Source organism: Schistocerca gregaria, chromosome 2 (assembly GCF_023897955.1).
Source record: "Schistocerca gregaria isolate iqSchGreg1 chromosome 2, iqSchGreg1.2, whole genome shotgun sequence".
Lineage (NCBI taxonomy): Eukaryota > Metazoa > Arthropoda > Insecta > Orthoptera > Acrididae > Schistocerca > Schistocerca gregaria.
Window position 1 is genome coordinate 438,497,335 of NC_064921.1, and position 25,296 is coordinate 438,522,630.

A 25,296-nucleotide genomic window follows, 5' to 3' on the forward strand; every position below is an offset into this window, starting at 1 on the left:
TGCGTTGCGAGCCGTGTCTTCATCGTTGGAAACAGATCGTAGTTACTGGCTGCAAGATCCTAAGTGTACGGCGGATGACGCAACTCCTCCCACATTAAACCATTGAGTACTTCTTAAATCCTTTTTGCCGTCGTTGGTAGAGCGTTGTCGTGCAAGAACAAAATTTTTGAGCACGACTTTCCTCTGCGCTTATTCTGAACTGCTATTTTAAGTAATCCAGAGTCTGCGAATACTTCGCAGAGTTTATTGTTATGGCACGCTCAAGAAAATCGACAAGGAGCACAACTTTCCTGGCTCAAACAACAGTCGCCGTGAGCATTCTTGCAAACAACGTTTGCGAGCACTATCTTCTTCTTTTTGGGAGGGGGGGGGGGATGAACTGCATAGCCCCACTCCATAGACTGCAATTTAGTCTCGCAGTTCACATGGTTCACACAGGTCTCGTCTCCAGTTACGATTCGATCAAATAATTATTGACGACCTTTTTCGTAACAGTCCAGAAATACTAAAGACCAATCATTCGCTGGTTCTTGTGGTTTTCTGTTAAGATTTTTGGTACCCATGTTACACAAAATTTGTGGTAGCCTCGCCTCTGAGCAACGACGTGTTCCTACAAATTCTGTGAAATTTGTAGAAGACTAGGCGAGAGCTCTGGGGTTGTGAACAGGCTAATTTCTTGACTTTCGCGACCAGTTCATCAACCACAATGCTTAGCCGCTCACCCCAGTCTACATTGTGAACCTACGTTCGTCCACTTTTAAACCTAATGCACCACTGGCGCACTACACCTTCAGTGAGTACGTCGTTTCCGTTCACTTCACACAGTCGCCGATAAATTTCAATCGCTTTGTGGTTTCTTGCCAACAGAAACTTGATTACTGACATCGATTTAGAACTCCCGGGATTTTCAATTGCGGCATTTAAAACTTTTATTGTGAATTAACGTGAAACGATACGAGCCTCACACTCGCGCGGCTTGATACCGACTGAACGGACAAGCACTCACTCAACAATGTGGCCACGCTAGCTCCGCCCATTCTTTTTGCAGCGGGTGAAAACCTTATCTACTTTGTGGATAGCCCTCGCATTTTATTTGGCATATGTTACGTTAAACATGTTATGTTATATTTACAAATTAATATTACGATAGTACATATAAAATACACACACACACACACACACAGTTTATATTGGTACATAATAGGTACGACAAAAATTTGAAATTACTGTAAGATATGTTTCTAGTTACGAGTGCTAGCAGCAATCAGCTTTAGAGAAAGAGATGAGGGAGGGAGGGAAAGATGAAAGTGGTTATACCCAGTTCAAGAACATAAGGGGGAAGAAAGTGGCGTGATTCACAGAGAAAGGAAAAGAGAAAGAAGTCTAACTGAGAGAAGATAAGAGCACTGCTTTTACTACATTACACTTTTACCTTACTCAAAAGAGGTTTACTGTTCGACAGAGGGCTTACTCAAACACGTATTTGCACATCTATTATTGTCTGCCCAAGTTTTAAAGTATCGTGAATAATACATCTATCTGCTATAAACTGTATTAATGTAAAAGCCTTTCGATTTGGGTACACTGATTTACAACAAAAATGAATATCTCGCTTTAGGAAAGCTCTTATTTTGATTTGTTTTAGGTCAATTGTATATGAACTCCAGAACTTAGAGAAATCTGTGATATGAACAGTGGAAATTAAAAGGGGAAAACATTGACAATCAATCTCGAAAACAACCTGTATCAGGAGCAAAAGCATGAGAATCGTTGTAAGAAATTGTAAGGGAAGGTGGAGTAGCTGATGGAAAACCATCTCTAAAAACCAATGATTTGAAAGAAATGGTAAGGCTCCATCAAGGCCCTCTGATCTGTAACACGGCAGCAACGAAACGAAGAGATGTTCACAAAACAGGTGCGTCCACGTTGAGCTCCGCATAACAAAAGAAAGAAGTGGGCGGTGAACTCTAATTTGATAAAAGCGCCTTAGTCTCTTGAGAATCTTACTTTTTCCTTGATTAAGACTACCCACCCCAGTTGCACCGTGGTTCAGAGGCCACGTGAAGTTTTTGGTCGCTCTATAGCTACCTCGGCAACTCAATCCAGAGGCGGTAGGTAAGCTAGGTCATAACTCCAATGCGAGCCAAGTACAGCACTGTGACGTTCAAACCACCTTCGGCTTTTACTTATCAATGATTATCATCTCTATCTGCTAATATACTTCAAAAATTACAAGCAGACGTGCACGTTGATGAAAGTTTTTTCCACATTATTATTAAGCACACTGGACTCGGATTTGGGAGGACGGCGGTTCAATCCCGTCTCCGGCCATCCTGATTTAGGTTTTCCGTGATTTCCCTAAATCGCTTCAGGCAAATGCCGGGATGGTTCCTTTGAAAGGGCACGGCCGATTTCCTTCCCCATCCTTCCCTCACCCGAGCTTGCGCTCCGTCTCTAATGACCTCGTTGTCGACGGGACGTTAAACACTAATCTCCTCCTCCAGCATTATTGAAGATGCAGTGGAAAAGTAGAGACGACTCTCTGAGCAAAACCTGTTTCTAATACTTTGGCCGAAAAGAGGTTTACTCAAATTTACGACAAACATTGGTGTTTCAGATAATGATAACATGAATTCAAATAACGCACAAAACATGTGTGGTCTTTGGGGCAATCAGAAAATTATAAGTGAAGGAACTTTTAGTACAGGAATGTAAAATTTTCGGTGCTTGATACTATATAATGGAAGGCATGGAGCAATAGACGTGTGAATAATAAACTAGTTGATTTGCTGTAAGGCTGGAGGTATTTGTTGGCACCTTAGCTGTTTAGTGCAGCCTGCTCCATATCTAGTGTCGTAAGACTTGATGTTTTCATACATCGAATCAGCTCTGAAGCGCCAAAAGAAACTGGTATAGGCATGCGCATTCAAATACAGAGATATATAAACAGGCAGAAACGGCGCAGCGGTCGGCAATGTCTGTATAAGACAGGTGTCTAGCGCAGTTGTTAGATCGGCTATTGCTGCTAAAATGGTGGGTTATCAAGATTTAAGTTAGTTCAAGATTTAAGTTAGTTTGAACGTGATGTAGTCGGCGCACGAGCGATGGAACACTGCATCTCCAGGAAGGTAGCGATGAAGTGGGGATTTTCCCGTAAGACTATATCACGAGCGTGAATATCGGGAATCCAGTAAAACATCAAATCTCCGACATCCCTGCGGCCGGAAAAAGGCCCTGCAAGGGCGGGACCAACGACGACTGAAGAGAATCGTTCCGCGTGGCAGAAGTGCAGCCCTTTCGCGAACTGCTGCAGATCATTTACTAATTGCGAAAGCGTTACGGAGATGATAGATAAACTCCAGGGGAAGACTCTGCAGGAGAGACGCTCAGTAGCTCGGTACGGGCTTTTGTTAAAGTTTCGAGAACATACCTTCAACGAGGAGTCAAGCAGTATATTGCTCCCTCCTACGTATATCTCGCGAAGAGACCATGAGGATAAAATCAGAGAGATTAGAGCCCACACAGAAGCATACCGACAATCCTTCTTTCCACGTACAATACGAGACTGGAATAGAAGGGAGAACCGATAGAGGTACTCAGGGTACCCTCCGCCACACACCGTCAGGTGGCTTGCGGAGTATGGATGTAGATGTAGATGTAGATGTAGATTTCAATTCTGGGCCATCGCCAAGTGTCAGCGTGTGAACCATTCAACGAAGCATCATCGATACTGGCTTACGGAGCCGAAGGCCCACTCGTGTATCCTTGATGACCTCGTTTGGGTCCGTCGACACCGACATCGGACTGTTGATGTCTGGTCACATGTTGCCTGGTCGGACGATTCTCGTTTCAAATAGTATCGAGCGGATGGACGTGTACGGGTATGGAGACAATCTCATGAATCCGTGGACTCTGTGTTGTGGTAGGCAGGAGAGCCAACACTGTGTTACTAGAGGAGGCCGAAAGGCACGCGATTTAGCTCACGCAGGCTGGCGTGAGCTCTGGAACAGGACAAGGAAATTAGAATGTGGAAAAACTGACGTAGCTGGTGGAATACTTAACTTTAATCCATTAAATGATGAACGTCGCTCTTGATAGTACATGATTCATAATATCAATAGTAACTGAATATGGCGCCTTACTAGGTCTTAGCAAATGACGTAGCTGAAGGCTCTTCTAACTATCGTCTCGGCAAATGAGAGCGTACTTTGTCAGTGAACCATCGCTAGCAAAGTCGGCTGTACAACTGGGGCGAGTGCTAGGAAGTCTCTCTAGACCTGCCGTGTGGCGGCGCTCGGTCTGCAATCACTGATAGTGGCTACACGCGGATCCGACGTATACTACCGAACCGCGGCAGATTTAAAGGCTGGCGGTGACACCACACTCTGCATGTCAGTAGGGGAGTGTTCAAACTGCCGGAGTCTCTGTAATGGTGTGCGGTGTGTGCAGTTGGAGTGATAAGGGACCCCTCATACTTCTAGATACGACTCTGACAGGTGACACGTACATAAGCATCCTGTCTGATCACTTGCATCCATTCGCGTCCATCGTGCATTCTGACGAACTTGGGCAATTGCAGCACGGCAATGTGACACCCCACACGTCCAGGATTGGTACATAATTGCTCCATCAACACTCTTCTGAGTTTAAACACTTCCGATGGCCACCAAACTCCCCAGACATAAACATTATAGAGCACGTCTGGGACGCCTTGTAACGTACTGTTCTGAACAGTGCTCTTAGGTTTCATGGACATCCGTGGAGGATTCATGGTGTCACTTCCCTCCAGCACTACTTCAGACATTAGTCGAGTCCATACCACGTCGTGTTGCGGCGCTTCTGCGTGCTTGCGGGGTGTGCCAGTTTTTTTGGCTTTTATAGTGCAAATGCGTTGGTACTGAATGCCTGACAACCGTTGAGATGGGATATAAAGAGCAAGGAAGAAACTTTAGGTGATCTTGCATTCACCCTGCGGATAAGTATGACACAGTTATCCCCAAAGTGATGCAAGGGTTGTTTTCCCAAATGGAGCCAACTCTAGGCGGCCTGCTGTGACCGGGCGGTTGTAGGCACTTCTCTCCGGAACCGCGCAGCTGCTACGGTCGCAGGTTGCATCTTGCCTCGGGCATGGATGTGTGTGATGTCCTTAGATTAGTTAGGTTTAATTAGTTCTAAGTTAAGGGGACTAATGACCTCAGATGTTAAGTCCCATAGTGCTTAGAGCCATTTAAACCATTTTTTGGGGCCAACTGCAGGAAATGCTATCCGAAAAAATAAGGAGGAAAAGCGCTTATACGGCCGGAAATCCGTTCAAAAGCAGGTGCAACAACTTGCAGGTGGAGATAAACAATCTTGGACAGTGTAGGTTTGAAAGCACACCTGTGAAGACACCATGCAGGTGGGAGTGATCTGCCCGTACCAGTGTAAAAATCTCCACATTTAAGAAGGCAATGAGCGCTGGAGCAGGATCATGTTGTAGCCACGCAACTCTCCGTACAACCAAAGGTACGGCTTCCAGCAGGAGAGCAGGGTCACTGACAGGGTGTGCGTATATGCTTTGCGTGTGAGTTACTGCGGCGATAATGACTTGTCTCCTGAGGCAGTCGCCAAAACTCGCCGCTCAAACATTGCAGCTGAACAGGTGCTGATGGTCCGCTGTTGCCATATCGTGAGTTTCTCCGTAGTCCCCAGGCGGATAGTGTGAAGGATTTTTTTTAAATACATTTATTATAACAGCTTCAGCTGCAATTCAAAAATGGTTCAAATGGGTCTGAGCACTATGGGACTTAATATCTGAGGTCATCAGTCCCCTAGAACGTAGAACTACTTACCGCGGTTGCGCGGTTCGAGACTGTAGCGCCTAGAACCGCTCGGCCACTCCGACCGGCAGCTGCAATTAGCCTCACATTGTAAGAAGTTTCGATCGCTTAATAATCAACTCCAGATCTAAATATAAAATAAAAAGACACTGAAAATTAACTATTTAAGAAGATAAAGCAGATTTAAAATATTTTGAATTTTAAATTCTTAAAACTGTAACTAAATAAGTAGACTGCGTAGAGTGGTAGTATTTATCTTTTTTAAAGTTTCCTCCAGTTAATCAGAGCTATGAAAAGCCACATTTCTTTGAAAAGAACACAGCCATCAGCTATAAAATAAAAGGAAAGTCACTATAGTACACTTGTGACAACATTCAATAGTATCCCGCATTTTATTAATCTCACTCTGCGTCATATAGATAATGTTAAACGTGCAACATCTAGTGCAAAAATCTATATGTCTACAGAATAGAGAGTGAGGGTATCAGATAAAATAGCTCAAGAGTTTTGAACAGTCGGGTTAAGAATAGGCTTTTCCTCAAGTGAAATATTTATTTTAAGTTAAGTTCTCAATTTAGTGCATCAGATGTGTATAATATTAAATGCAACAACTCTCACAAGCAGCTACAGGGTGATTCAGCTGTCCCTACCGATGCTGTTTTATGCTACCTGCAATACTAAACTGGTTTTCAAATTTAAAGAACACACGGAAATTCTGCTAGGTAGCATTTATTTTGTCACAAAACAGTGTAAACGTGTACTAGTAAAGTAGAAACAATGTAAAGAATGCAGAACGTAAACAACTGTAACATGCATAACGGAAGACAAAAACGTTCTTCGTTTTTTTTTTCTCAACTTAATGGATTTTCACACATTCCGACAGTTGGTTAATGTGCTCAGTGTGGGCTTTGACAATCTCTGGCAGCAATAGAGGCCTGACAATCGTAGGCCACGCTGTGAGTGATGTCACCAATCTCATGTTCAGGCAATAACGCTCATTCTTCCCGCACAGCTGCTCGCAACTCTTGGAGAGTAGTTGATGGGCAGTGACGTAGTGCAACCCCTCTCGCAAGTGCACCTCAGCTGTCCTCTATGGGATTCAAATGTGGAGAGCGAGAAGGTCACATCATGCGAGCAATATCTTCCATATCCAAGAAACCGTCAACCACCCGTACTCTATTACGTCGAATATTTTCGTCCAGTAATACCAAGTCTGGGCCGTAACCGCACATGAGGTCCCAAGTTCTCGTCACGATACTTGACAGCAACTAAACCTTGCCGATTCGCCAGTACAGTTTCATGTCGACTTGCTAGAGTCACCAACATAATCTCTACCCACACCATTAGCGATCTTCCTGGACGTCGGTCTCTTTACATAATGTTTGGGTTCCGAAATCATGTTCTACGTTCCCTCCAGATGCGAATCCGTAGAGAACCACTCCCCAGACCGAGTCGGGACTCATCTGTAAGGAGAACATTGGCCGATTGTTCGACCGTCCAGGTGGAATGTGAACGACTCAACTGCAGACGATCCCTCCTGTGAAGACCCCTCAGAGATACACATACAGAAGGTTACCGACAACAAAGGCCACTCTGCCGAAGCCTTCTCTACACCCTTTACCTCAATACAATACATGTAGTGGATGGTGTGAGCAAAGAGGCCAGTAGCCGTGCAGTGCTAAGAGAGTACTGCCCTGCCTTTACAGCCTCTTTTTCTGTGTAACTCGTGGTCGGCTCTGCCCAGGTCTTCGGAATACAGTTTCGGTCTCTATAAACTGTCACCGCATCTGCGAAACAACAGAACGATTCACATTAAGCCATCGGGCCACATCAATTTGCGACTGTCGTGCTTCCATTCTTCCTGTGGCCATTCATCGCAGAGAGTCTGGTAGGCGTCTTCTCTGTGCCGTACTGCATCGTCTGTGACTGACTAGCCGGCCGCGGTGGTCTAGCGGTTCTAGGCGCGCAGTCCGGAACCGCGCGACTGCTAGGTCGCAGGTTCGAATCCTGCCTCGGGCATGGATGTGTGTGATGTCCTTAGGATAGTTAGGTTTAAGTAGTTCTGAGTTCTAGGGGACTGATGACCACAGTAGTTAAGTCCCATAGTGCTCAGAGCCATTTGAACCATTTTTTTGTGACTGGGTACACAGGCAACTGTGGATGTGGGACTACATGGCAAACACCACCCTGTTTGACAGGTTCCCTGAAGTCATCGTTGGTGCAGTTATCCCATGACCGGAATGCCCTCTTCCGTGCAGAACGCGATCGTATGGACATCTATTGACAGTTGCATGATTATATCGTGAATTAGACACAGGAAGGGGAAATAGTTGTTTGTTGCCTTAATTTTGGACACCAATGTGTACCTGGCGACGCCTGAAAATTCATATTCTCTCACTCGCTATGTGCTACTATTAGCCCTACAGAAAAGAAAATCAATAGCACCTTTTTGTAGGAAATTTAATGTAGTTAAATTTTGTACTTGGATACTTTTTCGACGGAGGCCACGTTTTTCCAGTACAAAACTGACCTGCAAACGCACCTCGACCACCAAACTCGTCCATCAGCAGTCACGATTTCTAGTATGTTCTTCGTGGCACTCCCTCCTACCACTGTTCAAGGATTTCCGGCTACACGAACTATTTAAGTTATTCGACTATTTCGATCTCCGTCGATGGGGCTCTTGCGCCATCAGCATAATCGGCTATTTCGTTAAACATTATTAATTTGAATGTGGCCGTCAGGGTAATGAAAGGCAGATGACTTTTGTAAACGTCACAGTAAAACTAATCACGTTTATTAATCGATTCAAACAATCAGAAGGCTTGACGAACAGAATTATGTAACTGTTTATTTTATGCTGTTAAAATTCACAAAATTGTTAGGTCAAATTTACGCAAACGTCAGGTTTACAATTCTTAAGTGCTCGACTAAGCAGGTGGCGCAATAATGGCAGTCAGTGAAGATCAAAACAGGTCGAATATGAGAAATAATTCGTACAGTCGAAAATTTTTGTTCAATGGTAGGAGGATGTGCCACGAACAGCATATTAGAAATCCTGAGCGGTGGGGGATCAGCGTGTGAGTAGGGGTGCGTCTGAACGTCAATTTTGTACGTTTTTCTAGAATAACTCGAAGACTACGGCCTCTAGCGGAAACGTATCTCAATACAGAATTCAACTACATTACATTTCCTACAATAAGTTCCTGTTCCTTTTTTTTTCTCTGGGACTAACAGTGTGACCGCAGCGAGCGAGAACGTACGTGGGTTTTAAAGAAAAGATACTGAATTGCGGTTTGCATAAAACGATATCGGGAGGAGCAACTGAAATACCCTGTTCAGGTCGGACTGTCAGAACATTTCAGATTCGATTTAAAGTACACGCTTCTCTTCGGGGACAGCATTTGGAGATCATGTAAATGATACTAAACAGTCGGCAGGACCATCAGAGACATATCTTGAAATTTTAAGTATGGCGCCTAAAGGACATTTTTTTGAACATTCGGAAAAACTTGAGGTCCATGGACATTATCACCTGAAAGGACTTGAAGATCTTTGACGACGTACTCTGGCGGCCTGCACACCTGCTGCCTCCTCTCTCGACGGAAAACAGCCTTATCAGCCCCCAGCACCAGCAGGCAGCGAGGTTGACAGCGCGACCGGGGGAGACTGATCCCAATGTAAACATGCAGCAAACGCACACCTCAGACACTCTCTGGTGAGAACAGAGCGCACTCAACGTTTCTGATCGTTATTTGAATTTCACCGTGAATTTTTAAAAAGTCTCATTTATGAATATTAAGTGAGTTATCTAAATAGCGTCTTAGTTTAAAATTAATTGCTTTACATCTTTTATTTGTAATATTTCACTACCGCACAGCATTAGTTGCCTATCCTCGCTCCGCCCCCTGCCAGACGCCTAGCTTTCGCCTATTACGCAGGCATCTGTATGACACAGAGTAAGATTAATAAAACGCTAGATTCCCCTAGGTGTTGTCGCAAGTCTACTACCTATAGTCCTGTTTTTATTTTGTAGCGTACAACTGTGTTCTTTTTAAAGAAATTTAACTTTTACAACTCGAACATATATTACAATTTTAAGAATTTGAAATTTCAAATGTTTTTAATCTTCGTTATCTAAGTAGATAAGGACGGATGGTATAAGGACGGATGCTATACATTTAGATTCGGAAAATCAATTTTTCGGAAATATTTTTTCTTGATCTACGGAGTTTAATATACATTGGGTACAAATTTTATCAAGGTGCCGGCCGCGGTGGTCTCGCGGTTCTAGGCGCTCAGTCCGGAACCCCGCGACTGCTACAGTCGCAGGTTCGAATCCTGCCTCGGGCATGGATGTGTGTGATGTCCTTAGGTTAGTTAGGTTTAAGTAGTTCTAAGTTCTAGGGGACTAATGACCACAGCAGTTGAGTCCCATAGTGCTCAGAGCCATTTCAACCATTTTTTCATCAAGATAACAGTATTAGCAACACATTTAGAAAATTACATTGTTTAACCCTGCATTCCCAGCCACGCTCTCCTTTTCAGACATTTGTGAAATGGTGATAGTGGTGGGGATTCTTCGTCTTTCAAAGCTGTAAAAGATAAACCCTATAATACTGCAATAGGAAATTTAGAATGAGTTTTGCATTTCCAAAAAGGAGTTGGTAGTAGGTTTCGTCGGTTGTTAAAGGAGAAGGAAGGTGAATCGCTTGAGGATGGAGAAACCCCCAGGAGGGAAAGATAGGATTACTCTGAAAAAAAAAATGGATATCCTTGGTGTATTTTGTGGGAGAACTATTACGAAAAATTCAAACGATTTAAAGGCAGTTAAGCGTATTGAGTGGGCTATTTATTTTCATAAACTATCCATCGACCAAACAACACATAATCTGTTCCCGAATGACGATTAATGTAAATATAACATAATAAAGAAAACATAAGCACTCACTACGAGAAACTCTTGTTGTTGTTGTGGTCTTCAGTCCTAAGACTGGTTTGATGCAGCTCTCCATGCTACTCTATCCTGTGCAAGCTTCTTCATCTCCCAGTACCTACTGCAACCTACATCCTTCTGAATCTGCTTAGCGTATTCATCTCTTGGTCTCCCTCTACGATTTTTACCCTCCACGCTGCCCTCCAATACTAAATTCGTGATTCCTTGATGCCTCAGAACATGTCCTACCAACCGATCCCTTCTTCTGGTCAAGTTGTGCCACAAACTTCTCTTCTCCCCAATCCGATTCAATACTTCCTCATTAGTTATGTGATCTACCCATCTAATCTTCAGCATTCTTCTGTAGCACCACATTTCGGAAGCTTCTATTCTCTTCTTGTCCAAACTATTTATCGTCCACGTTTCACTTCCATACATGGCTACACTCCATACAAATACTTTCAGAAACGACTTCCTGACACTTAAATCAATACACGATGTTAACAAATTTTTCTTCTTCAGAAACGCTTCCCTTGCCATTGCCAGTCTACATTTTATCTCCTCTCTACTTCGACCATCATCAGTTATTTTGCTCCCCAAATAGCAAAACTCCTTTACTACTTTGAGTGTCTCATTTCCTAATCTACTTCCCTCAGCATCACCCGTCTTAATTCGACTACGTTCCATTATCCTCGTTTTGCTTTTGTTGATGTTCATTTTATATCCTCCTTTCAAGACACTATCCATTCCGGTCAACTGACTTCCAAGTCCTTTGCTGTCTCTGACAGAATTACTACGTCATCGGCGAACCTCAAAGTTTTTATTTCTTCTCCATAGATTTTAATACCCACTCAGAATTTTTCTTTCGTTTCCTTCATTGCTTGCTCAATATACAGATTGAATAACATCGGGGAGAGACTACAACCCTGTCTCACTCCCTTCCCAACCACTGCCTCCCTTTCATACTCCTCGAGTCTTACAACTGCCATCTGCTTTCTGTACAAATTGTAAATGGCCTTTCGCTCACTGTATTTTACCCCTGCCACCTTCAGAATTTGAAAAAGAGTATTCCAGTCAACATTGTCAAAAGCTTTCTCTAAGTCTACAAATGCTAGAAACGTATGTTTGCCTTTTCTTAATCTTTCTTCTAAGATAAGCCGTAAGGTCAATATTGCCTCACGTGTTCCAACATTTCTACGGTATCCAAACTGATCTTCCCCTCGGTCGGCTTCTACCAGTTTTTCCATTCGTCTGTAAAGAATTCGCGTTAGTATTTTGCAGCTGTGAATTAATAAACTGATAGTTCGGTAATTTTCACACCTGTCAACACCTGCTTTCTTTGGGATTGGAATTATTATATTCTTCTTGAAGTCTGAGGGTATTTCGCCTGTCTCATACATCTTGCTCACCAGATGGTAGAGTTTCGTCAGGACTGGCTCTCCCAAGGCCGTCAGTAGTTCCAACGGAATGTTGTCTACGCCGGGGGCCTTGTTTCGGCTCAGGTCTTTCAGTGCTCTGTCAAACTCTTCACGCAGTATCGTATCTCTCATTTCATTTTCATCAATGTCCTCTTCCATTTCCATAATATTATCCTCAAGTACATCGCCCTTGTATAGACCCTCTATATACTCCTTCCACCTTTCTGCCTTCCCTTCTTTGCTTAGTACTGGGTTTCCACCTGAGCTCTTGATGTTCATAGAAGTGGTTCTCTTTTCTCCAAAGGTCTCTTTAATTTTCGTGTAGGCAGTATCTATATTACCCATAGTGAGATAAGCCTCTACATCCTTACATTTGTCCTCTAGCCAGCCCTGCTTAGCCATTTTACACTTCCTGTCGATCTCATTTTTGAGACGTCTGTATTCCTTTCTGACTGCTTCATTTATTGCATTTTTATATTTTTTCCTCTCATCAATTAAATTCAATATTTCTTCTGTTACCCAAGGATTTCTACTAGCCATCGTCTTTTTATCTACTTTATCCTCTGCTGCCTTCACTATTTCATCGCTCAAAGCTACCCATTCTTCTCCTACTGAATTTCTTTCCCCCATTCCTGACAATTGCTCCCTTATGCTCTCCCTGAAACTCTGTACAACCTTTGGTTCTTTTAGTTTATCCAGATCCCATCTCCTTAAATTCCCACCTTTTTGCAGTTACTTCAGTTTTAATGTGCAGGTCATAACCAATAGCTTGCGGTCAGAATCCACATCTGCACCTGGAAATGTCTTACAATTTAAAACCTGGTTCCTAAATCTCTGTCTTACTATTATATAATCTATCTGAAACCTGTCAGTATCTCCAGGCTTCTTCCATGTATACAGCCTTCTTTTATGATTCTTGAACCAAGTGTTAGCTATAATTAAGTTGTGCTCTGTGCAAAATTCTACCAGGCGGCTTCCTCTTTCATTTCTTAGCCCCAATCCATATTCACCTACTACGTTTCCTTCTCTCCCTTTTCCTACTACCGAATTCCAGTCACCCATGACTATTAAATTTTCGTCACCCTTCACTATCTGAATAATTTCTTTTATTTGATCATACATTTCTTCAATTTCTTCGTCATATGCAGAGCTAGTTGGCATATAAACTTGTACTACTGTAGTAGGTGTGGGCTTCGTGTCTATCTTGACCACAATAATGAGTTCACTATGCTGTTTGTAGTAGCTTACCCGCATTCCTATTTTCCTATTCATTATTAAACCTACTCCTGCATTACCTCTATTTGATTTTGTGTTTTTAACCCTGTAGTCATCTGACCAGAAGTCTTGTTCCTCCTGCCACCGAACTTCACAAACACGCATACGACCATCATTGGCACCAAGGCAGAAGCGACTCTCATCGCTGAAGACGACACGTCTCCGTTCGTCCCTCCATTCACGCCTGTCGCGACACCACTGGAGGCGAGCTGTACGATATTGGGGCGTGAGCGGAAGACGGCCTAACGGTGTGCGGGACCTTAGCCCAGCTTCATGGAGACGGTTGCGAATGGTCCTCGCCGATACCTCAGGAGCAACAGTGTCCCTAATTTGCTGGGAAGTGGCGGTGCGGTCCCCTACGGCACTGCGTAGGATCCTACGGTCTTGGCGTGCATCCGTGCGTCGCTGCGGTCCGGTCCCAGGTCGACGGGCACGTGCACCTTCCGCCGACCACTGGCGACAACATCGATTTACTGTGGAGACCTCACGCCCCGCGTGTTGAGCAATTCTGCGGTACGTCCACCCGGCCTCCCACATGCCCACTATACGCCCTCGCTCAAAGTCCGTCAACTGCACATACGGTTCACGTCCACGCTGTCGCGGCATGCTACCAGTGTTAAAGACTGCGATGGAGCTCCGTATGCCACGGCAAACTGGCTGACACTGACGGCGGCGGTGCACAAATGCTGCGCAGCTAGCGCCATTCGACGGCCAACACCGCGGTTCCTGGTGTGTCCGCTGTGCCGTGCGTGTGATCATTGCTTGTACAGCCCTCTCGCAGTGTCCGGAGCAAGTATGGTGGGTCTGACACACCGGTGTCAATGTGTTTTTTTTTTTTCCATTTCCAGGAGTGTATGACAATTTCAACCACAGTACGGTGCTCACGTTAAACTTGAAGTCCCTCTCCAACGGACTGGGTAACTCAATTAGAAGGTCGGATAAGGTAACGGCCTACCAAATTGAGTAGTGCTATGCCCAGTAAAGCATTAAGGTGGCAGAAGACGTGCGCAGAATGGACGATAGGTGCAAGAACTGGCAGTTGACCTTCAACGTAAGTCTCGTATTGCACATTAACAGGCGTAGAGATACACTACTGTTAGATTTTACTAAGGACGACAAAGGACTGCAAAATACCCACTAGTAACCATCTGGAGCGACGTAAAATAAAATGCCTACATAAAATAAATAGTAGCAAAATCAGGTGCCGGACTGAGATTCATTGGGATAAACATAAGGAAATGTAGTTCGTGCATGAAAGAAATGCTTAAAAAACACTCACTCGACCGATTCGTGAGTACTTTCACCAGTCTGGTGCCTTTACCAGGTAGGATTAGCAGAAGAGAGAAGATCCAATGAAGAGCGGAGCGTTTCGGCAGTGGATTGTTTACTCATCGTGAGAGCGTTACATATATTCCCAAAAAAACTGAAGTGACGGAAGTCACAAGGCATCACAATGAATCACGGAGACCTTTGCTACTGAAATTATGAGAAAATACATTCCAGAAAGCGTCGGACAACATACATTATATGATCAAAAGTATCCGGACACCCCCAAAAACATATGTTTTTCATATTAGGTGCATTGTGCTGCCACCTACTGCCAGGTACTCCATATCAGTGACCTTAGTAGTCATTAGACATCGTAAAAAAGCGGAATGGACTTGAAACGTGGTCAGATGATTGGGTCTCACTTGTGTCATACGTCTGTACGCGAATTTTCACACTCCTAAGCATCCCTAGATCCACTGTTTCCGATGCGATAGTAAAGTGGAAACGTGAAAGGACAAGAACTGCACAAAAGCGTACAGGCCGACCTCGTCTGTTGGCTGACAGAGGCCGCTGGCAGTTGAAGAGGGTCGTAATGTGCAACAAGCAGACATCCATTGAGACCATCACGCAGAAATTCCAAACTGCATCAGGACCCACAGCAAGTACTACGACCGTGAGGGGGAGGTGAGAAAACTTGGCTTTCATGGTCGAGCGGCTGCTCATAAGCTACACATCACGCCGGTAAATGCCATACGACGCCTCGATTGGGAGCGTAAACATTGCACTATTGAACAGTGGAAAAACGTTGTGTGAAGTGACGAATCACGATACATAATGTGGGGATCCGATGGCAGGATGTGGATATGGCGAATTCCCGGTGAATGTCATCTGCCAGCGTGTGTAGCGCCGACAGTAAACTTCGGAGGCGGTGGTGTTATAGTGTGGTCGTGTTGCACCCCTTGTTGTTTTGCGTGGCACTATCGCAGCACAGGCCTACATTGATGTTTTAAGCACCTTCTTGCATCCCACTCTGAAAAGCAATTCGGGGATGGCGACTGCATCTTGCAGCACGATCGAGCACCTGTTCATAATGCACGGCCTGTGGCGGTGTTGTTACATGACAATAACATCCCTGAAATGGACTCGCTTGCACAGAGTCCTGAAGTAAATCCTATAGAACACCTTTGGAATGTTTTGGAAAGTCGACTTCGTACCAGGCCTCATCTACCGACACCGATACCTCTCCTCAGTGCAGCACTCCGTGAAGAATGGGCTGCGATTCCCCAAGAAACCTTCCAGCACCTGACTGAACATATTCCTGCGAGAGTGGAAGCTGTCATCAAGGGTAAGGGTGGGCCAACACCATACTGAATTCCAGCATTACCGATGGAGGGCGCCACGAATTTTTAAGTCATTTTCAGCCAGGTGTTCGGATACTTTTGATCACACAGTGTATTAGTTCCTCCCACATACGTCTCACGAAATGACCATCACGAAAAAATGAAAGAAATAAGACATCATACAGAGATTTGCCGACAATCATCCCACGTGCCATTCGTGAATGGAATTTGGAACGGTGAAAAGAGAATGGTAGCAGAAATGTCCTGGGTCACACACCGTAAGGCTTACGGATTATACACAGTGTGTCATTATTAATGGCGTAAATGCATACCGTTGAAAGTACATGTAAAAGAAGCAAAAAAGGGCCGGTAATGATACATCTGAAAACGACCCGTTTGCGTGATAACTGCAAGTTTTGAGGTTACCACACACTACTGACATGATTCTGTGCAAACTCTACATGCCTGTCCGTGGTGTGCATTCGTTTATATTTTAGAGACGTGGAGTTGTAAACAGAATGGATACGACAGTATTATCCCACCAGGATGTTACTGCACTTGGCCTCCCGTGGCCATGATTGCAATCACGTGGTGGCGTTTACAGTAAACAATTACAGTGGTGACTAACGAAAACGCATGTGAATGATTTCGAGGCACTTGTGCACATGTTACTCTAAAAGTAAGGTAATTGCTAAATTCTAGAATTAACCGGTGAAATCTAAGATTTACCATCGCGGTGTGGTAAAAGTGAGAAATTTCTCGTTATATGCATAGATTTCGAACTTTTACCGAGATCGTAGGATTTACCAATGCAAACTGGTAAAAGCTGGATCGAAGACTTCCACCTCCATCGTGCAGGTTCAGACAGGTTTTATTGTTGCCAATTTTGGGTTCAGATAAGTTTCTTTGTTGGCACTTGTGAGTTCTCAGTCCGCTCACCCCTGCGTAGTTTCAGTCAATGTCTTACCGCCATCTTTGCGACTCGTTTTAGTGGTGTTTCTTCTACAGCTTTGCATCACAATGAGTTATGTTATGAGTAACAGATTCTACTAACTTTTAAGTGGATCAGTCAGTAAGAAAGTCAACAGTTTTTATGTAACTACTGAGCGATATAATATTCTGTTAAGTAAAATAAAATAGTAAACATCGTTTCCAATCAAAAATCTGTTCACCCAAGAAGCTGCCAAAGAAGGTTTTCAATTGCAAGTAAAGAAAATGAAAGCAGCCTCATGTAACAAAATTCCGAAACCTTCATTTGGACAGAATGTGAGAATTCAAGTACCACGGCAAAAATTGATGCAAAATCTATACTAGCAGTAGTGATAAACAGCCAGGATGACGAATTTTATCAACTTGGTACCAAAGCTGGAAAACGGAAGTCATGGTACACTAGGAACCAATTTACATTGTGCAAGGAAAATTTTGTCAACATCGAAGAAGTAGCAAGAGAAGAAATTAGTCTATGGGACGTGGTTGACAAACAATCTTCTGTTGGAGGACAGTGGTTCAAAAAATGCAATTGCTTAAAAAAGTTTTCAGTTAAAAATGCTTGTGTAAATCATCTTCCATACTATATAATTCGAAATGCCATAATAGTCAGCCTTGTTGCAGCAAAAATTAACGGTCACAAGGTAACATTTTTTACAGCATTTTTCACTAATATGGACTATTGCTCATTATAACCACATTAGAATGCAAGAATGTTTAGAATACATAAATGTATAATAAATACAAACTATTTCAATAAATTGCTAAAAAAAATGGTTCAAATGGCTCTGAGCACTATGGGGCTCAACATCGGAGGTTGGTTGGTTTGTGGAAGGAGACCAGACAGCGAGGTCATCGGTCTCATCGGATTAGGGAAGGAAGGGGAAGGAAGACGGCCGTGCCCTTTGAAAGGAACCATCCCGGCATTTGCCTGGAGCGATTTAGGGAAATCACTGAAAGCCTAAATCAGGATGGCCGGACGCGGGATTAAACCGTCGTCCTCCGGAATGCGAGTCCAGTGTCTAACCACTGCGCCACCTCGCTCGGTTAACATCGGAGGTCATCAGTCCCCTAGAAATTAGAACTACTTAAACCTAACTAAACTAAGCACATCACACACATCCATGCCCGAGGAAGGATTCGAACCTGCGACCGTAGCAGTCGCGCGGTTCCGGACTGCAGCGCCTAGAATCGCGTGGCCACCGCGTTCGGCAATAAATTGCTAAGCTGATTTTTTTTTAATGAATACGGTTTTACCAGTTTACAGCGTAAGATTTACCAACGTCTTTTGGTAAAAGTTCTAAATCTTTGCATATAACAAGAAATTTTTTGCTTTTAGCACACAGTTAGAGTAAGTCCCTGATTTCACCAGTTAATTAAAGGATTTACCAATCATCTTCCTTCTACAGTAACACATATACCATCAAGTATTTCAACGAGTCTTGCGAAGCACAATGCGAAGCCACCTCACTTCCCAGGTGCAATAATACAGTAGTCGACTAACACAGCACACCGTCGGTGCGCGCCACTCATGTCAACTGTTTGCGTAGCGTCACTTGTGTTGTATGAGCGTTGCTGGTAACGTGGAACATTACATTATCGAGGAGTATGCGAAAAATGATGTCAAGTACGATAGGGTTAACGGCAATGCAAGGGTGACTACGCGCTTATACCAAGAAACATACTGTGCCCGAAGGCACCCTCAGAGTTCGAGAGTTGAACGTTTACACTGGTGCATCAAAGCTTCCGGGAAACTGGGAGATTTGCACAAGCTGCGAGAGCGGGTCGGCTTACGGGAATTACACCTGTGCTTGAAGATAATGTGCTGAAAACAGTCGAATGCTCCCCAGGAATTTCGGCAAGAAGACTTCACACACAAATTCCTGGAAGGAACCACAGTAGTGTTTGGAGAATAACGCATCACAGTGCAATGTACCCGTACCACGCCCAAAGAGCTCAATGTCTTAGTGAGGTGGACTTGTGTCTTAGACTAGTGTTTTGTCAGCGGATAAAAAAGCAAGCTGCAGACAAACCGACGCTTGGCTGTAACAGATGATCGCCTTATTGGGCTGTACATGCTAGCAAACTCAATGGACGTAATTACCTGCGGTTTCTGCGGCGTCAACTTGCAGGATTGCTTGAGGATGTTCCCTTAGAATGGCGGTAGTCACAACCTGGTCCTTACCGCCCACTAGTGGGAGTTCCAGCTCTCTTGGAGGGAGGCAGGCGGTAGGAGCTTTAGAAACATTTTCGTTAGGCTTTCATAAATATTTGTATAAAATGTTTGGTAAGTAATTATTATGATATGCTTTAACTTGCTATAATTCTGGTTTATAATTTTTATAAGGTAAGGTTACTTCTATACTTTATGAATCACCGTTATTGTGGAGCCGTTACTAACAGATACGTGGTACATACATGATGGAGCACCGATATCTGTTGCTGCTTGTGAGACGACATATAATGCGCCGATATGGTCTAAGATGGACTGTGCGAGCAGGTCCTGTACCATGGCGTCTGAACCCCATGGATTTCTAGGACTAAGTGTAGTGTGCGTCACTCCAGGAAGCACGGTAGCAGAACTGGAGCAAATTTCCAAATCATCCATGTAAGATTGAGAGGATTCGAAATTCATTGCTGTGTCATAGTAGAAGAACACTTTCAACACTTCCTTTAACTGCAAGTATAGTCATGTAACTGTTGTGTTCATTCAAAACACGGGCATTTCTACCAAAGAATCTCCAATGACTTTTCTTAATGTTTTACAGCTAAAAATTTCGTGTAAGGAGAAACCCACCTACAAAGTACTTTGCACCACAGGGAAAATTTTATAGCTCAATTTGACTCGTATTATAGAAGAATCTTAGAGAAACACATTGCCTGCCACTTACACCATAAAGAAACTTTATTTACAAAAAAATTTGTCGACTACATTTGTAATATATCGATTTACTGTAATCTATCGATTTACTGACACACCATTTTCCATAGCATGGGTTTATCGGTCATTTGTGTAGCAGATCGATTGCAAAGACTGTAACTTCATTAGATATATTTGTAAAGCTACGACACATGGAAGTGTACATTGTCTTTGAGTATAAAGAAAAGCATTGCTGAGTAAAATAGCGCGGTAGGAGCAGCAGGGAGACCGAGTTGTAATAGAGTCAAGGCGAGATGAGACGGTGATTGGCCGGCTTAGCTGAGGAACCCTGGGTCATAGCAAGTGGTTCCGTGTTAAAGATGAGAAATTTTGAGAAGTGGAGAAGATTGCTAGAATCTTATTTTCACACAGGAACGACTTGGCATCCGAAAGGTATTTGACGCATTGCTTTGCGTGCATTTAGCTATTATTGTAGTTTGTTAATTGACATTCCTCAGTGGTTTCGAGTGTTAGGTAAAGGAGACAATTTATCAGTCATACGTCCAAGGTATTAGCAAGTTCCATCCACTTTTGTTAGTTAAAGGGAGACTTTTATTGAACAATTTAAAAGTAAAACTGATTGTAGTTTTACACTTCAATAATGCTTGATGTCTCTGATAGGGTTAAAAAGAATAAAGAATTTTATTAAAAGGAGTTAAAATATTAAACCTGTAGTTTTGAGAAAGTTATTAAGTATTTATTTTTAATTTATAATAATCTTCTCCCTTTTCTTAAATGACGTTCATTTTGAATACAGCGAGCACTAAGAGCATTCCAGAATGAGATTTTCACTCTGCAGCGGAGTGTGCGCTGATATGAAACTTCCTGGCAGATTAAAACTGTGTGCCCGACCGAGACTCGAACTCGGGACCTTTGCCTTTCGCGGGCAAGTGCTCTACCAACTGAGCTACCGAAGCACGACTCACGTCCGGTACTCACAGCTTTACTTCGTAGGAGACGGATACTGGCAGAAGTAAAGCTGTGAGTACCGGCCGTGAGTCGTGCTTCGGTAGCTCAGTTGGTAGAGCACTTGCCCGCGAAAGACAAAGGTCCCGAGTTCGAGTCTCGGTCGGGCACACAGTTTTAATCTGCCAGGAAGTTTCATATCAGCGCACACTCCGCTGCAGAGTGAAAATCTCATTCTGGAAACATCCCCCAGGCTGTGGCTAAGCCATGTCTCCGCAGTATCCTTTCTTTCAGGAGTGCTAGTTCTGCAAGGTTCGCAGAAGAGCTTCTGTAAAGTTTGGAAGGTAGGAGACGGATACTGGCAGAAGTAAAGCTGTGAGTACCGGACGTGAATCGTGCTTCGGTAGCTCAGTTGGTAGAGCACTTGTCCGCGAAAAGCAAAGGTCCCGAGTTCGAGTCTCGGTCGGGCACACAGTTTTAATCTGCGAGGAAGTTTCACTAAGAGCATTGTTAGCAAATGAACAGAACGACGAGTGGACGGTGTGTTGTCTTACCTGAGATGAGCGAAATTTTAGCTCGCAGCACAGCACTTTTCTCTTTCAGCACATTATGTCGCAACATCGTTGTCATTGGCAGATAAGCCGATACAGAACAGAACCGAGCGTCTGTTGCAGGTAAGACATTATCAGGACCCAATTACATATCTCATTTGGAAAGTTCCTTGTTGTGTACAGTGAAATAAATTAGACGTGAAACATTCTCGACACGGGACATATAGCCACTGTGAGCGAGCATTTCCGCGACAAGCTTAGCGTCATTTAATACTGTCAATGTTCGAAGATCCCTTCGTTAGAAATTTCCAAATTAAGTAATTTTCATTCTATTATATACTTTCTGCAGTTTCCCATCATTAAATATTTTTCATTAGATACCTTTACAGTATTGTTATCTCTTCCTAACAGGGTTGACGGTAACACAGAATGAAGTCTGTGGACCTATGTTTACTGATACTTTTTTCCTTCCAGTTTCGTGTACTTTCTACTGCATGCGTAAACGCCGTTAGTTATGATACACCCTGCAGATGTAAATGCACGCCATCCGGTTGATAACGGTTTTATTTTGCTTTTTAGCAGCCAAAAAATTTGTTTAAATCTGTTTAAAAGTTAGAATAAATGGACAAACTGCCTATTGGCTTCTGTCTCGGGTTCTTCGGCGGACGTTCGTCCCATGATTTTACTGACGTCTCGCCAGCACGAGAGGCTGGCATTGTCAAAGCTTCACCCTCCATTGCTGGAGGTGAACTGCAGCCGAACACGCAGACGCAGACTATATGTACCTGGCGCGCCAATGTCCGAAGGACCTCGGGCGTTGACGCGCAATCCGATCTGCTACGGATCCCACACTGATGAGCAATACTCAAGTATAGGTCGATAGACTACATTGTCTAAGGACTCTCCCAATGAATCTCAACCTGGCACCAGCCTTACCAACAATTAATTGTATATGATCATTCCACTTCAAATCGTTCCGCACGCATACTCCCAGATATTTTACAGAAGTAACTGCGACCAGTGTTTCTTCTGTTATCATATAATCATACAATATAGGATCCTTCTTTCTATGTATCCGCAAATACATTATACTTGTATATGTTAAGAGTCAGTTGCCACTCCCTGCACCAAGTGCCTATCCGCTGCAGATCTTCCTGCATTTCGCTGCAATTTTCTAATGCTGCAACTTCTCTGTATGCTACAGCATCATCTGCGAAAAGCCGCATGGAACTTCCGACACTATCTACTAGGTCATTTATATATATTGTGAAAGGCAACGGTCCCATAACACTCCGCTGTGGTACGCCAGAGGGTAATTTAACGTCTGTAGACGTCTCTTCATCGAGAACAACATGCTGTGTTCTGTTAGCTAAAAACTCTTCAATCTAGCCACACAGCTGGTCTGATATTCCGTAGGTTCTTACTTTATTTATCAGGCGACAGTGTGGAACTGTATCTAACGCCTTCCGGAAGTCAAGGAAATGGCACCTACCTGGCAGCCTGTATGTAATATTTTCTGGGTCTCATGAACAAATAAAGCGAGTTGGGTCTCACGTGATCGTTGTTTCCGGAATCCATGTTGATTCCTACAGAGTAGATTCTGTGCTTCCAGAAATGACATGATACGCGAGCAAAAAACATGTCCTAAAATTCTACAACAGATCGATGTCAGAGATATAGGCCTATAACTTTGCGCATCTTATCGACGACCTTTCTTGAAAACTGGAACTACCTGTGCTCTTTTCCAATCATTTGGAACCTTCCGTTTCGCTAGAGACTTGCGGTACACGGCTGTTAGAAGGGGGGCAAGTTCTTTCGCGTACTCTGTGTAGAATCGAATTGGTATCCCGTCAGGTACAGTGGACTTTCGTCTGTTGAGTGATTTCGGTTGCTTTTCTATTCCTTGGACTCTTTTCTCCATCTCAGCCATTTTTCATTCGTGCGAGGGTTTAGAGAAGGAACTGCAGTGCGGTCTTCCTCTGTGAAACAGCTTTGGAAAAAGGTGTTTAGTATTTCAGCTTTACTCGTGTCACCCTCTGTTTCAATGCCATTATCATCCCGGAGTGTCTGGACATGCGGTTTGGATCCACTTACTGATTTAACGTTAGACCATAACTTCCTAGGATTTTCTGTCAAGTCGGTACATAGAACTTTAATTTCGAATTTACTGAACGCTTCACGCATAGCCCTCCTTACGCTAACTTTGACATCGTTTAGCTTCTGTTTGTCTGAGAGGTTTAAATTTGCAGTGATGCGCTCTTTGCTTTCGCAGTAGTTTCCTAACTTTATTGTTGAACCACGGTGGGTTTTTCCCGTCCCTCACAGTTTTACTTGGAATGTACCTGTCTAAAACGCATTTTACGATTGCCTTGAACTTTTTCCATAAACACTCAACATTGCCATTATCGGAACAGAAATTTTTGTTTTGATCTGTTAGGTAGCCTGAAATCTGACTCCTATTACTCTTCTTAAACAGATAAACTTCATCCCTTTTTTTATATTCCTATTTACTTCCATGTTCAGGGATGCTGCAACGGCCTTATGATCACTGATTCCCTGTTCTGCGCTTACATAGTCGAAAAATTCGTGTCTGTTTGTCATCAGCAGGTCCAAGGTGTTTTCTCCACGAGTCGGTTCTCTGTTTAACTGCTCTAGGTAATTTTCGGATAGTGCACTCAGTATAATATCACTCGATGCTCTGTCCCTACCACCCGTCCTAAACATCTGAGTGTCCCCGTCTATATCTGGTAAATTGAAATCTCCACCTAAGACTATAACATGCTGAGGAAATTTATGTGAACTGTGTACCAGATTTTCTATCAGTTATTCTGCCACTAATGCTGCTGAGTCGGGAGGTCGGTAAAAGGGGCCAATTACTAACCTAGCTCGGTTGTTGAGTATAAACTCCACCCATAATAATTCACAGGAACTATCCACTTCTATTTTACTACAGGATAAACTACTACTAACAGCGACAAACAGGCCACGAACGATTGCATGCAATCTATCCTTTCTAAACACCGTCTGTGCCTCTAAAAATTTCGGCAGATTTTATCTCTGGCTTCAGCATGTTTTCCGTACCTATAACGATTTCAGCTTCGGTGCTTTCCATCAGTGCCTGAAGTTCCGATACTTTACCAATGCAGCTTCGACAGTTTACAATTACAATACCAATTGCTGCTTGGTCCCCGTATGTCCTGACTTTGCTTCGCACCCTTTGAGGCTGTTGCCCCTTTCTGTACTTGCCCGAGGCCATGTAACCTAAAAAAACCGACCACTCCACGCCACACAACCCCTGGTACACGTGTAGCCGCCTGCTGCGTGTAGTGGACTCCTGACCTATCCAGCAGAAACCGAAACCCCACCACTCTATGGCGCAAGTCGAGGAATCTGCAGCCCACACGGTCGCAGAACCGTCTCAGCCTCTGATTCAGACCCTCCACTTGGCTCTGTATCAAAAGTCCGCAGTCAGTCCTGTCAACGATGCTGCAGATGGTGAGCTCTGCTTTCATTCCACTAGCGAGACTGGCAGTCTTCACCAAATCAGATAGCCGTCGGAAGCCAGAGAGGATTCCTCCGATCCACAGCGACATGAGCGACCACCTGCAGATGGGTGCACCTTGTATCCTTCTTGGCATCCGGAAGGAGCCTTTCCACATCTGGAATTACTCCCCCCGGTATGCACATGGAGTGCACATTGGTTTTCTTCCCGTCCCTTGCAGCCATATCCCTAAGGAGCCCCATTATGCGCCTGACGTTGGAGCTCCCAACTAACAGTAAGCCCACCCTCTGCGACCGCCCAGATCTTGCAGACTGAGGGGCAACCTCTGGAACAGGACAAGCAGCCATGTCCGGCCGAAGATCAGTATCAGCCG

General features: G+C 43.9%; 1 protein-coding gene across 1 annotated transcript in view; it reads right to left on the reverse strand.

Moving 5' to 3' along the window:
* The window catches only part of LOC126335828 (toll-like receptor 2), a 108,565-nt gene that overhangs the window by 67,721 nt on the left and 15,548 nt on the right, over positions 1–25,296 (reverse strand). The window lies entirely within an intron of this gene.